Source organism: Mesocricetus auratus, unplaced genomic scaffold (assembly GCF_017639785.1).
Source record: "Mesocricetus auratus isolate SY011 unplaced genomic scaffold, BCM_Maur_2.0 Super-Scaffold_6730, whole genome shotgun sequence".
Taxonomy (NCBI): Eukaryota; Metazoa; Chordata; class Mammalia; order Rodentia; family Cricetidae; genus Mesocricetus; species Mesocricetus auratus.
The window spans coordinates 17,196,791-17,209,645 of NW_024429184.1; the positions used below are offsets into that span (position 1 = coordinate 17,196,791).

General features: G+C 40.8%; 1 protein-coding gene across 5 annotated transcripts in view; it reads left to right on the forward strand.

Moving 5' to 3' along the window:
* The window catches only part of Kif24 (kinesin family member 24), a 53,039-nt gene that overhangs the window by 1,606 nt on the left and 38,578 nt on the right, over positions 1–12,855 (forward strand). The window contains exons 1-2 of one of the 5 annotated variants that reach the window (XM_021232263.2): positions 3,642–3,836; positions 4,550–4,675. The exons of 3 other annotated variants lie outside the window; for them this stretch is intronic. The gene's annotated coding sequence lies outside the window, so the exon portion shown is untranslated. Of the gene's footprint in view, positions 1–3,641; positions 3,837–4,549; positions 4,676–12,855 lie in introns of those variants that run through there. One more of the 5 variants, XM_021232264.2, reaches the window with a different exon arrangement.

The following is a 12,855-nucleotide window of genomic DNA, read 5'->3' on the forward strand; positions in this document are numbered from 1 at the left end:
GTCTGGTAATGTGGCAGTGGTACACACCTTTAATCTTAGTGCTCTGGAGACAGAGACAGATCTCTGTGTGTTCAAGACCAGTGTGGTCTAAATGATGAGTTCCAGGCCACCAGGGATACGTAGAGAGACCCTGCCTACACGCACGCACTCACACATTTAGTTAAATGAGTATTGGAACCAAGTATAACCATACATAGACTGTAGTGTGTAGTCTGAGCTGCGTGAAAGCTGAAGCAGGAGAATTACCCTAATCAAAGAATTGAAGTCAGTGTAAGTAACAAAGCTTGGCCAAGACCTAGTCCTGCAGTGCTAGTGGGGGCGCCCAGGGCCTTGAGCATGCTTGGTGAATGCTTCACTACTGTGCTACATCCCAAACAAGAAATAGTTTTAGTAGTAGTAATAACAGCAGAAATAGTAGTAGTAATAGTTGTAGCAGTGGAGTAACATTAATAGCAGTAGTTGATGTAGGTTCAAGGTTAAAGGGGAAGAAGAACTCATAATATGCTTTCTAATTCAGGTCTGAGTGGCGCCATTACCCACTTCCCCAACCTCAAAGAAGAGTTCAGAGGAACAGACGATTGGATAGATGGATGGATGGATGGATGGTTTGGGATAGGTTTCTCATTGTAGCTTTGACTACCCAGCTCTGGAACTCACTCTCTAGATCATACTGACCTCAAATTTAGATCTGCCTGCTCTGCTTCCCTACTGCTGGAATTAAAAGGGTATGCCACTACCCTTGGCTTTTGTAAGGAAGTAAGGAGTTTTTTGTTTTGTTTTGTTTGTTTTTAATAAGGAAGTAATAAGTTCTGTTATTGTTACGTGATTCATATGTTCAATCATGGAAACATTTTGATTATGATGGGCTGAAGATAGAGCTCAATTGATAGAATGTTTATCGTGCATGAAACCTGGGTTCAGTCCCCAGTACCACATAAAAGTAGCAGGCGTGGTCGCAAATGCTTAGCATTTGAAGCAGATGAAAAGGTCAGGGCCATCCTGGGTTTTAGGAATTTAAGGTCAGCCTGGGCTACATGAGACATTATCTCAGAAAACAAAACAATGAAAAACAACAAAAAGCATGCAGTTGTCTATTTTCTGTAAAGTGAACTTACATTGAATAATACTGGCATTTAACTAGTATCTGGAATAGTGCATCTGAAATAGACCACAATTTCCAACTGAGATTTTACCAGCAATGAGGAGTGAAGCTCTGTCTATTGTAGTCTATTTTTAGTTAGCCATCTATGTTGACATAGGATTGGTTCTAGCCAGGAGCATGCCTTTAATCCCAGCACATGTGAGGCGGAGGCAGAGGCAGGTACAGAGAGTTCCAGAATAACCATGTCTTAAAAAACTAACCAAACAGACAAAAACTAGTGGTATACATTAGTGTAGCAAACATATAGCTATTCATTCACTCTTTTAGAAAATTTGTGTAGTTGTTTTAAATAAATAAAACTGTTCCTCACTTTCTTCACTTGTTAAAAAAAGAAAGATTAATTGAATAGCTCAATTACATTTAATAATTTAAATGAAGTTATTTACATTTTTTTAACTTTAAAAAACAAATTGCCTTTTCAAGACAGGGTTTCTCTGTATAACTCTGGCTATCCTGGAACTCACTCTGTAGACCAGGCTGGCCTTGAACTCAGAGATTCTGCTGGCTCTGCCTACTGAGTGCTGGGACTAAAGGCATGTGCCACTTCTCTGCCAGCCTGGAAATTTATAAAGACTGTAGCCATTATTTTCCAGGCAAACACATGAGACATAGTTTGTCGACATGGTGTTATGGCTGCAAACTGGCAAAAATCTTAAGTGACAACTTCTGAGATTGCATTAGACCAAAAATTTAAACATAAGCCACGGAATAACCAAGCATTGGTTACTACCTGTCACTGGGAGTGCATTCAGAATTAAACCTCTGTGTTAGCCATATTTTGTTTTGTTTTGTTTTGTTTTGTTTTCGAGACAGGGTTTCTCTGTATTGTTTTGGAGCCTGTCCTGGAACTCACTCTGTAGAGACCAAACTGGCCTTGAACTCACAGAGATCCTCCTGTCTCTGCCTCCCGAGTGCTGGGATTAAAGGCGTGTGCCACCAACGCCTGGTTTAAACCTCTGTGTTTAGAGACTAGTATACCTGCATTGACTTAAGATGACTGGGTTCATCAATTTTGTTATGTTTATTTTTAGGTGATTACCACTAAACTTAAAAACTTAAGCCTGTTAAGGATGTGGGGGTGTCATAAGCAAATCACATAGTATTTATACTTAACTGTAAATGAACTTTTTAAAAAAGTTACAAATAGAAATAATCTCAAAGTTTTTTTTTTTTCTTCTTTAGTAATATGACAGTAACTCACAGATCAGTGTCTGAACATCCACACCCGGCTTTAGGAATTCCGTTGAGTACCATCTGTTGTAATTCCTCTGCAGCTGTTGCTTTAAACAGTTGTCTCCTGTCCTTGGTCCTCTGTAAAGTTCAGTTATCTATAGATAGGATAATCCTGGAGTTCGAAGTAACTGGTTCTCTCGAGAGGGAAGCATATACTCTATTGTTTAGCTTTAGTTGGCTTCTTGGAATATGGAATTTCTTGTGTGTCCTTAGGGATCTAATACCTAACCTGAGATATAGAAATATTTTTTATGGAAAGTGATTAAAAATGTTAGCTTATATTGTGTCTGTTTTTAACGTGTGTGTGTGTGTGTGTGTGTGTGTATGTGTGTGTTGATACATATAAGCAGGCAACATCAGAGTCTGATACCATTCTTTGAATTTTGATATTCACTCTAGGGTTCCTCATGCTTACTAATTGCCCCCACTTAAAGGCAGATAAATCTGAAAAAACACTTAGCAAAGATCCATCCTATCTGCCCCTGGGACGGTTTCGAGCAGCTGACATTTTCAGAGTCATTCAGTGTATAGTTGTTTCACAGACTTGGGCTTTTTTATTTTTAGGTTGCTATAAGTCTTATTGGTATAAATGCTCAGAAAATGCCTCTTTTTTATTAGCAGCTGTCATTTAAAACAGGTATGAAAAACAATAGAATCATTTCAACTTGTTTCCAAAGTCCTAAGAAAGAAAAAGTAAAATTTCCACAATATAGGAAATCTCTGTTTTGTCTCCATATTATATGATTGTAAAATAATGACTCTGGCTAGACCTGGCTGCACATTTATAAACTCAGCACTTGGGAGCATAAGAAACATTAAATATTAGTCTTCCTGTTAAACAACATAGAATTTTTTAATAACAAATCCAAATCTTTTGATCTTCCCTACCTTTTAAAACTATATACAAATGTTTTAAATTACCTCCCACCACCACCTAGTTAATAAGCCTTTGTTTACACAAAGGCCCTGTTATAGTCTTGGAATTTGAATGATTTAAGGGGTCTTCCATCCCCTTTTTCTTCATTTCCTTTATGCCAATTCTTTTAAAGCTAACTTATGGAGAAAGACTGTGAGGTCAGGCCAACCAGGAAAAGACACAGCCACTACCTAAATTAGAAGCAAAACCAGGTGCATGCCAGGTGGTGCACACCTTTAGTCCCAGCGCTCGGGAGGCAGAGACAGGTGGATCTCTGTGAGTGTGAGACCAGCCTGGTCTACAGGGCGACTTCCAGGACAGTCGGGGCTACACAGAGAAACCCTGTCTCAGAAAAAAACAAAACAAGACAAAACAAAAAGCAGGCACACTTCCTGCCCTGGTGCGCATGCTCTTCTTTTGCAAGCAGTGCACTCTCTTGATCCAGAGTAAAGTTTTGCTCTGTCCAGACACTTCAATCGGTGTGGCAGCCTTTATTTGCAGCCCCAAACTTATTTCTAACAGCAGGTAGGTTTTATAGTTTGAAGCTAATCTGGACTTGGCGTCTTTTATAGGGTTTCATTTCTTTATTTTGGTATTGAATCTTTGCTTTGGGTTGTTTTAACAATGTTGATTCTTCTAAAAGGTCCATGAAAAAGTTTTTCCAGTTTTCAGTGATCTCTCCAGTTTCTTTTTTGGGGGGGGGTGTTTTGAGGCAGGGTTTCTCTGTGACTTTTGAGGCTGTCCTGGAACTTGCTCTTGTAGACCAGGCTGGTCTCAGACTCACAGAGATCCTCCTGCCTCTGCCTCCTGAGTGCTGGAATCAAAGGCGTGCGCCACCACTGCCCGGCCTCTTCAGTTTCTTTCATCAATGTTTTAATAGTTTTCATTGTGGAGGTCTTTCCTTCCTTTCTTTTTTCCTTATTTCTTCCTTCCTTCCTACTTTCCTTCCTTCCTTTCTATAATTTTTTTTAAAGACAGGTCTCTATGTAGCCCTGGCTGTCCTTGATATGTAGACCAGGCACTGATCTGGAACTAGAACTCACAGAGATCCTCCTGCCTCTGCCCCTAGATTGCTGGAGTTAATGTTGTACAACACCATGCCCAGCAAGGTCTTTGATTTCTTTGGTTAAATTTATCCCTAAGTATTTTCTTCCCTCTCTCCCTTTTTTCTTTCTTTTTTTTCCCCCCTTTGAGGCTACAGTAAATGGAATTGCTTTCTTGATTTTTTTTTTTTTAAGGATAATTTGCTGTTAGCATACCAAGACTATTTCTGATTGTCACCTCAACAACTGGGAACTAACAGTCTCCAGGCTTGCCACAAAGGAGAGCTCCACATATTTGTGCTGTGAATACCAGGAGACCCAGTATGTAAAAAACTTGCTGATCATCCTCCCTCTTTCTGGGGCTCACTAATCTGTAGTTCATTTTTCTGGTAGTGACAGCTGTAAGCTACTCCCGGGATGAGCATCGGGGTCAGCTAAGGGGGAAGTGACTGGGCTTGTCAGTGGTAATGGAAAGAGTCAGACATGAGAAGACTTAAATTCCAATCTTGGAAGTCACTTGGTACTCTGGTCAACACACAGATTCATTATGGACTAGGGAGGTGAAGACAGGAGTGATATGGTTGGGTGGAGAGAGGAATATAAGGTGGGAGGAGACAAGAGAGGCAGTCTGAAGATTTGTGGAGATGGAGTCAGTATGAGGATGCAGTCTGAGGATGCTGTCTGAGGATGCAGTCTGAGGATGCAGCCTGAGGATGCAGTCTGAAGGAGTCAGTCTGAGGTTACAGTCTGAGGATGCTGTCTGAGGTTACAGTCTGAGGATGCTGTCTGAGGATGTTGTCTGAGGATGCAGTCTGAAGGAGTCAGTCTGAAGGAGTCAGTCTGAGGTTACAGTCTGAGGATGCAGTCTGAGGTTACAGTCTGAGGATGCAGTCTGAGGTTACAGTCTGAGGATGCTGTCTGAGGATGCAGTCTGAGGTTACAGTCTGAGGAGGCAGTCTGAAGGAGTCAGTCTGAGGATGCTGTCTGAGGATGCTGTCTGAGGATGCAGTCTGAGGATGCTGTCTGAGGTTACAGTCTGAGGATGCAGTCTGAGGTTACAGTCTGAGGAGGCAGTCTGAAGGAGTCAGTCTGAGGATGCAGTCTGAGGATGCTGTCTGAGGTTACAGTCTGAGGAGGCAGTCTGAAGGAGTCAGTCTGAGGTTACAGTCTGAGGTTATAGTCTGAGGATGCTGTCTGAGGTTACAGTCTGAGGTTATAGTCTGAGGATGCAGTAGAGGTAAAAGGTCTTTCTTATGGCAGCTCCTTTACTTCTATGATCCTTCAACTTTCATCCCCTGATAAGTGAGAGTTTTTATTATTAAGAACAATTAGAATTCATGCTATAACTTAGGTTAGCTTTCAAAATTCTCATCCTGTTTGTTTCTTTCTTGTGTGTGTGTGTGTGTGTGTGTGTGTGTGTGTGTGTGTGTGTGTGTGTGTGTGTGTGTGTGAGACAGGGTTTCTCTGTGCTGGATCTCTCTCCATAGACCAGACTGGCCTCAGCTCAGACATCCATCTGCCTCCCAAGTGCTAGAATTAAAAGTGTGTGCTACCACTGCCTGGCCTCTATGGCTAACTAGCTCTGAGCTCTGATCTTCAGGCCAGAATAACAAGTAATTGTCTTTTTACTTCTTATCCACCTCCTTACACACTGGAATTAAGAATTTACCATTAAAAAAAAGAATTGAGCTGGGCTGGTGGTGCACACCTTTAATCCCAGCACTCAGGAGGCAGGCAGATCTCCCGTGAGTTCGAGGCCAGCCTGGTCTACAGGGCAAGTTCCAGGACAGCCTCCAAAACAATACAGAGAAACTCTGTCTCTAAAAACAAAACAAACATACAAAAAAAAATTACCATTAAGAGGGCTGAAGAGATGGCACAGTGGTTACCGCACTTACTACTCTTGCAAAGGACCAGGGTTTAGTTCCTAGTATAGAGGGTATTTCTCTGTGTAACAGAGTTCCTTGGCTGTCCTGGAACTCACTTTGTAGACCGTGCTGGCCTTGAACTCCCCAAGTGCTGGGATTAAACAAAGAAATGCACTGGCACCTCCCAGGTCTTTTATGAGTATGTTTAAGTACTTGGATGTATGTATGTGTACCACTTATATGTTTGGTGCTGTTGGAGGGCAGAACAGGGTGTTGGATCCCCTGGAGCTGGAGTTATTGCCAGTTGTGAGCCACCATGTTTGTACCTAGGAGATGAATCAAATTCTCCACAAGAGCAGAAGTGCACTGAAATGCTGAACCATCTCTCTAGTCCCCAGAAAGGTAGTCTAAGGAGAATTTCTTAAAGGAGAGGATCAGAAAGTCACCAGTTTGTGACTCCTAATGAAATAAGTAAGGAGGTATTGATCACCAACTCTCTCAACTTAAAGAAAGAATCTCTCAGCAAGGGGATCCGGCTGCAGTCCTCACAGACTTTGTGTATGTTCTGATTCGATGTGCATGAAACCTGTTAAATAACACCAACAGAGCATTTGCCAGAAATGTAGATGCTGCTTCTAACGTAGGCTTGCCAGATTTAGACCAAACAAAATTCAATTTGAATTTCAAATAAGCAGTGAATGATTTCTTTAGTATTAAGCTCTATGCTTGGAACATACTTATTTTGTCTTTCTATAAGAAGTCAGAGGAACAGAAAGAAAAGGAGATGAAGTTTGAGCTGAGAGAGGGACATGAGACTGCTTTACAGGAAAAAACCTCAAACATAGCCTTCAAGTTTGTGGAGTTTGTATGGATTCTGATTTGAACAAAATGTATTTTTGTAAAAAGTTATTTTAGAGTCAGCAAGACAGCTTATTGGGTAAAAACATTGCTACAAAAGTCTGGCTACCTGGTTTCAGTCTTGGGGCCCAGGGTGGATGGGGAGAACTGACCCCCACCTGCATACCATGACATGGGCACACCACATTCACACAGACTCGCTAATAGTAAATAGAGTTTAAAAGATATTTTAAAATGCATATTCAAAAAGTGTTTTTACTGGGCATGGTGGCATATACCTTTAATCCCAGCCCTGTGGAAGCGGAGGCAGGAGGATCTCTGTGTGTTTGAGGCCAGTTTGGTCTGCATATCGAGTTTCAGGGCAGTCGGGGCTACAAAGGAGAGCTTGTCTTGAAACAAACAAAAAAATTGATAAAAATGTTTATGGTAATTGGGGATATAAGGCTATGGACTGAATATAAGGTAACAAAGAATACTTTTAACTATTATAACTGTAATAAACCATATATAATGATGGTACTAAAATGAATTTACAGATAAAATTTACTTATCTGCAGTTTGCTTTAAAATATTTCAAGAAAGAAAAAAATTGATCAAGAAAGCAGGTGTGGTAGGTTTTGATAAGTGAAGAACCACAGGTGGGCGCTGGGTTTTTGTGTCCTAATTTAGTAATCTGTATTAGTATTCTTTGGGTTATTGACAGGTATTTAAAATGAAGATCTGTCTCATCTAACATCTTAATATAAGAATGCTCTCTGCCTATATTTCTATATTTAGCATATATTTTTGATACATTTTAATTTATTTTGTGTGTAGACATGTGTTGCACAGGGAAGGTGTGGAAGCCAGAGGGCATCTTATTGGAATTGATTCTCTCCTCTCACCACGTGGGCCCTGGAGATCAAACTCAAAGTCATTAGACTGTACAGCAAGCTCTGTTACCCACTGAACCAGGTTGCCAGCTCTCCACTTATTTTTTGAGTCAGACTGGAGCTTAGACTGCTGGTCAGCAAGCGTTGAGGATCCTCCTGTCTTTGTTTCCCAGGATTGCAGACATGTTCTGTCACACCTAGTTTTTATGTGGGTTCTGGAGACCCAAACTCAGGTCTCCATGCTTGTGCAGCAAGCACTTTACCCACTGGGCCATGTCTCCAACCCTGAAAAGTGTTGTTTTTGTTTGTTTGTTTGTTTTTACAAGACAGGGTTTCTCTGTATTGTTTTCGAGGCTGTCGGTCCGGTCCAGCCTCGAACTCACAGCAATCCGCCTACCTCTGCCTCCCAAGTGCTGGGATTAAAGGCGTGCGCTACCACCGCCTGGCAAAAGTGTTGTTTTTTAATTAATAATAGCATCATGGAGTTGGAGAGATACTTCATTGATTAAAGAGCACTTGCTGCTCTTGGGAGGACCCAGGTTCAGTTACCAGCACCCACATGGTGGCTCACAACTGTCTGTTAACTCCAGTTCCCGGGATCCAATGACCTTTTCCTCACCTCGGAGGGCACCAGGAACACATTTATGATGCACAGATATAATTTCAGACAAAATAGTAATATATATAATTTTTAAAAATAGTTTCAGAATTAAGCACAAGCACAACAGTGTTCAAGATCTTGTTGGGTAATGGAAACATCAGTGAAATACAAATCACAATAGGAGAGACAATAGCTACTAACATTTATTGCTGTGTAATAGTCTACTTCTCTTGGTCGCCCACTAATACTTACTCATTCTCCTTTCTGCAAGAGACTACTGTCATTACTTGTGCAACCAGCTAAGGATATTTATGCCTGATAAGCAGAGATGTAGCTCTGTTTTAGATCAATTAACTTTCTCTTTAACAAATGATGCCTTTATGAGCAGTTCTGTATCTTTATTCACTTAGCAATATATTGGAAAACTTTCTTTTTCTTCAATAAATATTGGAGAGTTTAGTTAAGTTTTGTAATTGCTTCATATTATTATTCCACATGAAAGACAACTGTAATTCATGTAACCAGTCTCTTCTTTTGCTGTTATCAACAGTGATATAATGACTTTGTGCTTCTGTTATTTGATATTTGTACACAGTAGCTGTAGGATGTTTCTAGAGTTAGAATTGCTGGGTAGTGCCGGACGGTGGTGGCGCACGCCTTTAATCCCAGCACTCGGGAGGCAGAGGCAGGCGGATCTCTATGAGTTCAAGACTAGGCTGGACCGACAGCCTCCAAAACAATACAGAGAAACCCTGTCTCGAAAAACCAAAAAAAAAAAAAAAAAAAAAAAAAAAAAAAGAATTGCTGGGTAGTGAATTTGCTTATGAAAATAAGTTTATTTATGTGTTTAAGACAGAGTTTCTTTGTATAGCCTTGGTTGTCTTGGAACTTGCTGGGATCAAAGGTGGCATGTACCACTACTGCCCATCTATAAAAATTTATTTTTATATGTATTGTGCAACTGTGTGAGTGATATGTACAAATCACCTTGGGAAAGACAGTAGCTACCAATACTTATTGCTGTGTAATAGTTGACTTCTGTGTGCACATATTGTGATGTGTGCATATTTGTATATATGCACATACCTGTGGTGAGCAGAGGCTAAAAGACATCAGATGCCTCAGAACTAGAGTTATAGGCATTTGCAGGTTGCCCAGTTTGTTATGTGGGGCTGGGATCTGAACTCCAGGCCTCTGAACTTCATTGCCTGAACAGCAATCACTCTTAACTCTGAACAGTTACCTCCAGCATCCAGGGCCTTGCTCACACTAAGCATGCACTCCACTGCCTTTACATTTGTCTTTTTGACAGAGATAGATGAGTAAAGAAAATTTTCATCTGAGCAAAATTTTCAGTGCATCTGGAAGTTTATTTTGTGGTTTTGTTGTTGTTTTGGTTTTGTGTGTGTGTGTGTGTGTGTGGCTCAGGTAGAGTTCAGATGTTTTTGTTTTCAGCTGCAGGAGTGATTCTGAAGCCTATTTCATGAGTTAAAGGAGGGGATAAACCTCTGTAAAATGGACTGTGATTGCAGAGAAACATGTTTGAAAACAAGGACCATAGGCTGACTATAGTGCCCAGAAAGGTGGGGTGGCTGCCGCTGTGCTAGACGCCTGACCATGGCTACTTAATATGCATGTTCAAATTACTTCTATTTTAAAAAGTTATTATTACGTTTTTCTCTTCCCGTGATCTTATAGGTTATACAAGGTTTATAAAATTAAAATTTTAGTCTCATTTACTTATTAGGAATGCAGTGGAAGCTGTCATTATCAGAGTTGAACTGAGAAATGTTCGGTATGGCACCAAGGGAATTGGTGTGCAAAATACAGAATCTTGCACAGCTTGTGCATAGCACTTACAGTCTGTTCCCGTGGGTAAGATGAGCCAAGAAGAGAGTGCAGCTGCTTACGATTTGCTTAAACCAAAACACTGAAGGTAGAATGAGTTCTGTTCTTGGTCCTGTGCTAGGCGGTGGAGATAGGAGAAATGCAAAAATAACAATAGCAATGATAATAACTGCCAACACTTATTAAATCGGGAACGCCGAATGTGTCCCAGCCATTACTCAGGCAGGCAAGCCTCAGACTCACTCTGTAACCAAGAATGTCTTGAGCTTCTGATATGCCTGCCTCTACCTTCCAAGTGCTGGAATTATAGGTACATGTTACCATGCCTAGAGTTTTGCAGCGCTTAGGAGCAAATCTAGGGCTTTATGCATGTTAGTCAAGCATGATATAAATTGAGCTCCAACCCTCAACCCTTAAAATTATTCCCATATTCAATCTGAAGAATTTAGGGATTCTATTGCCTTTTTTTCCCCCTTCAGTGTCTTGAGTCAAGGTATCATTATGTAGTTCAAACTGACCTCAAACTTTCTCTGTAGCTTTGTTGCTAGGACCAGCCAAACTCAAGGCAGTCCTATGTCAACCTCCCAAGTGCTTGGATTATAGGTCTAACCACCACACCAACTCACACCTGTTTGAGGGGTGGAGGGATGTGCACATGCTCATGAAGTCAGCAGTGAGTGTCTCCCTAAGTTCTCCAACTTTTCCTGTTTTTCTTTCTTAAGACAGAGCTCTGTCTGGCACAGGATCTTTTATTGAATCTGGAACTTTGGGATTCAGTCAGTTTGGCTGGCCAGTGAGTTCCAGAAAGCCTCCTGTTCCCACCTCCCCAGCACTGACAGCTCAAACACTACCACACTTGGCTTTTTTTTTTTTAAGGGGACCAAATTCAGGTCTTCATGTTTGCAAGTTAGACACTTTACTAACTGAACTGTCTCTCCAGTTCCCAGATAGCTTTTTAAACAAACAAACCAAAAACATTGGGTCTCATATAGCCCAGGCTGGCCTTGAACTGCAGTGATTCCGCTTGTCTCATGGTTGGGATTTCAGATGCCCAGCTTCTATGGCATTCCTAATTCACAGTTGAAAAAAGTGAGTTTTTGAAACATTAAGTGATTTTAACTTGTTACACAGTTACCTCCTTTATAGGATTGTATGGAGATGAACAAATACAATGCCCAGAACAGTGTCTGTTATATATTAAATGCTCAGTAAATACTAGATGCAGTTATGGTTATTGAAGCACAGAGTACTGTGTATTCCCTGTTAGGGCCCATGTCTTTCATGATAGAAAAACACAGTGTCCTTCTAGCAAAGACAGATATTCTAGTGAAGAAGAAAAATAAAACAGTAAAAGGGATTGGTTGGTTTAGTTTTGATACTGTATAATGTGTTGGGGATAAAATGATAGAAAAAATATAGATGGGGTTGGAGAGACGGCTCAGAGGTTGAGAGCACTGGCTGAGAGCACTGACTATTCTTCCAGAGGTCCTGAGTTCAACTCCCAGCAACCACATAGTGACTCACAACCATGTATAATGAGATCTGGTGCCCTCTTCTAGCCTGCAAGCATACATGCAGGCAGAACACTGTACATGTAATAAATACATATTTTTTTAACTTAGAGATGAAAATCTCATTTTGGGGTAAAGTTCTTGAGCTGTCTTGAGAAGATGGGTGTGGCACACACAAAATGACAAATGAGAAGAAACAACTGGCGTTCTCATTCATTGCTTGTAGGAATGAAAATAGTACAGCCATTTAAGGAGGTAGTTTGGCAGTTTCTTATAAAACTAAGCATGTCTTATACAATCCAGTAATCATGAACCTTGGTATTTATATAAAGGAGTTGAAAATTATGTCCATGTGAAAACTGCATAGATGTTTATAGAAGCCGTATTCATAATTACCCAAACTGTAAGCCTCTAAGATGTCCTTCATTAAGTGAACAAATAAACCAGGGGATATTCACATGTGAAATGGGTTTCAGCGGTGAAAAGAAATGAGCTAACAAGCCATAAAAAGATGGGGAGGAAATTTATATAAATTAAGAAATGAAAAAGCCAGTCTAAAAGCTGACATGCTGCTTGCTTCCAACTGTGTGACATTCTGGAAAAGCACGGTGGAAGCAGTAAAAAGATCATTGGGCAGGTATGGGGCTCACACCTTTAATCCCAAAAGTGGGGAGGCAGTGGTATGCCTCAGTGAGTTGAAGGCCAGCCTGATCTACAATAGTGGGTTCCAGGCTAGACAGTGCTATACAGTGAGACCCTGCCCCACCCCAGGATTTTTAGGGCAATCAAACTTATAACCACTGTCACATAATGATCTAGCCCAAAACTTGGTGGCTCAAAACATTGGTTCTTAACCTGTGGGTCTTAACCCCTTGGGAGCTGGGGAAGGTCAAATCATTCTTTTACAGGCGTCACATAAAAGTGTCAGAAAACGGATATTTAC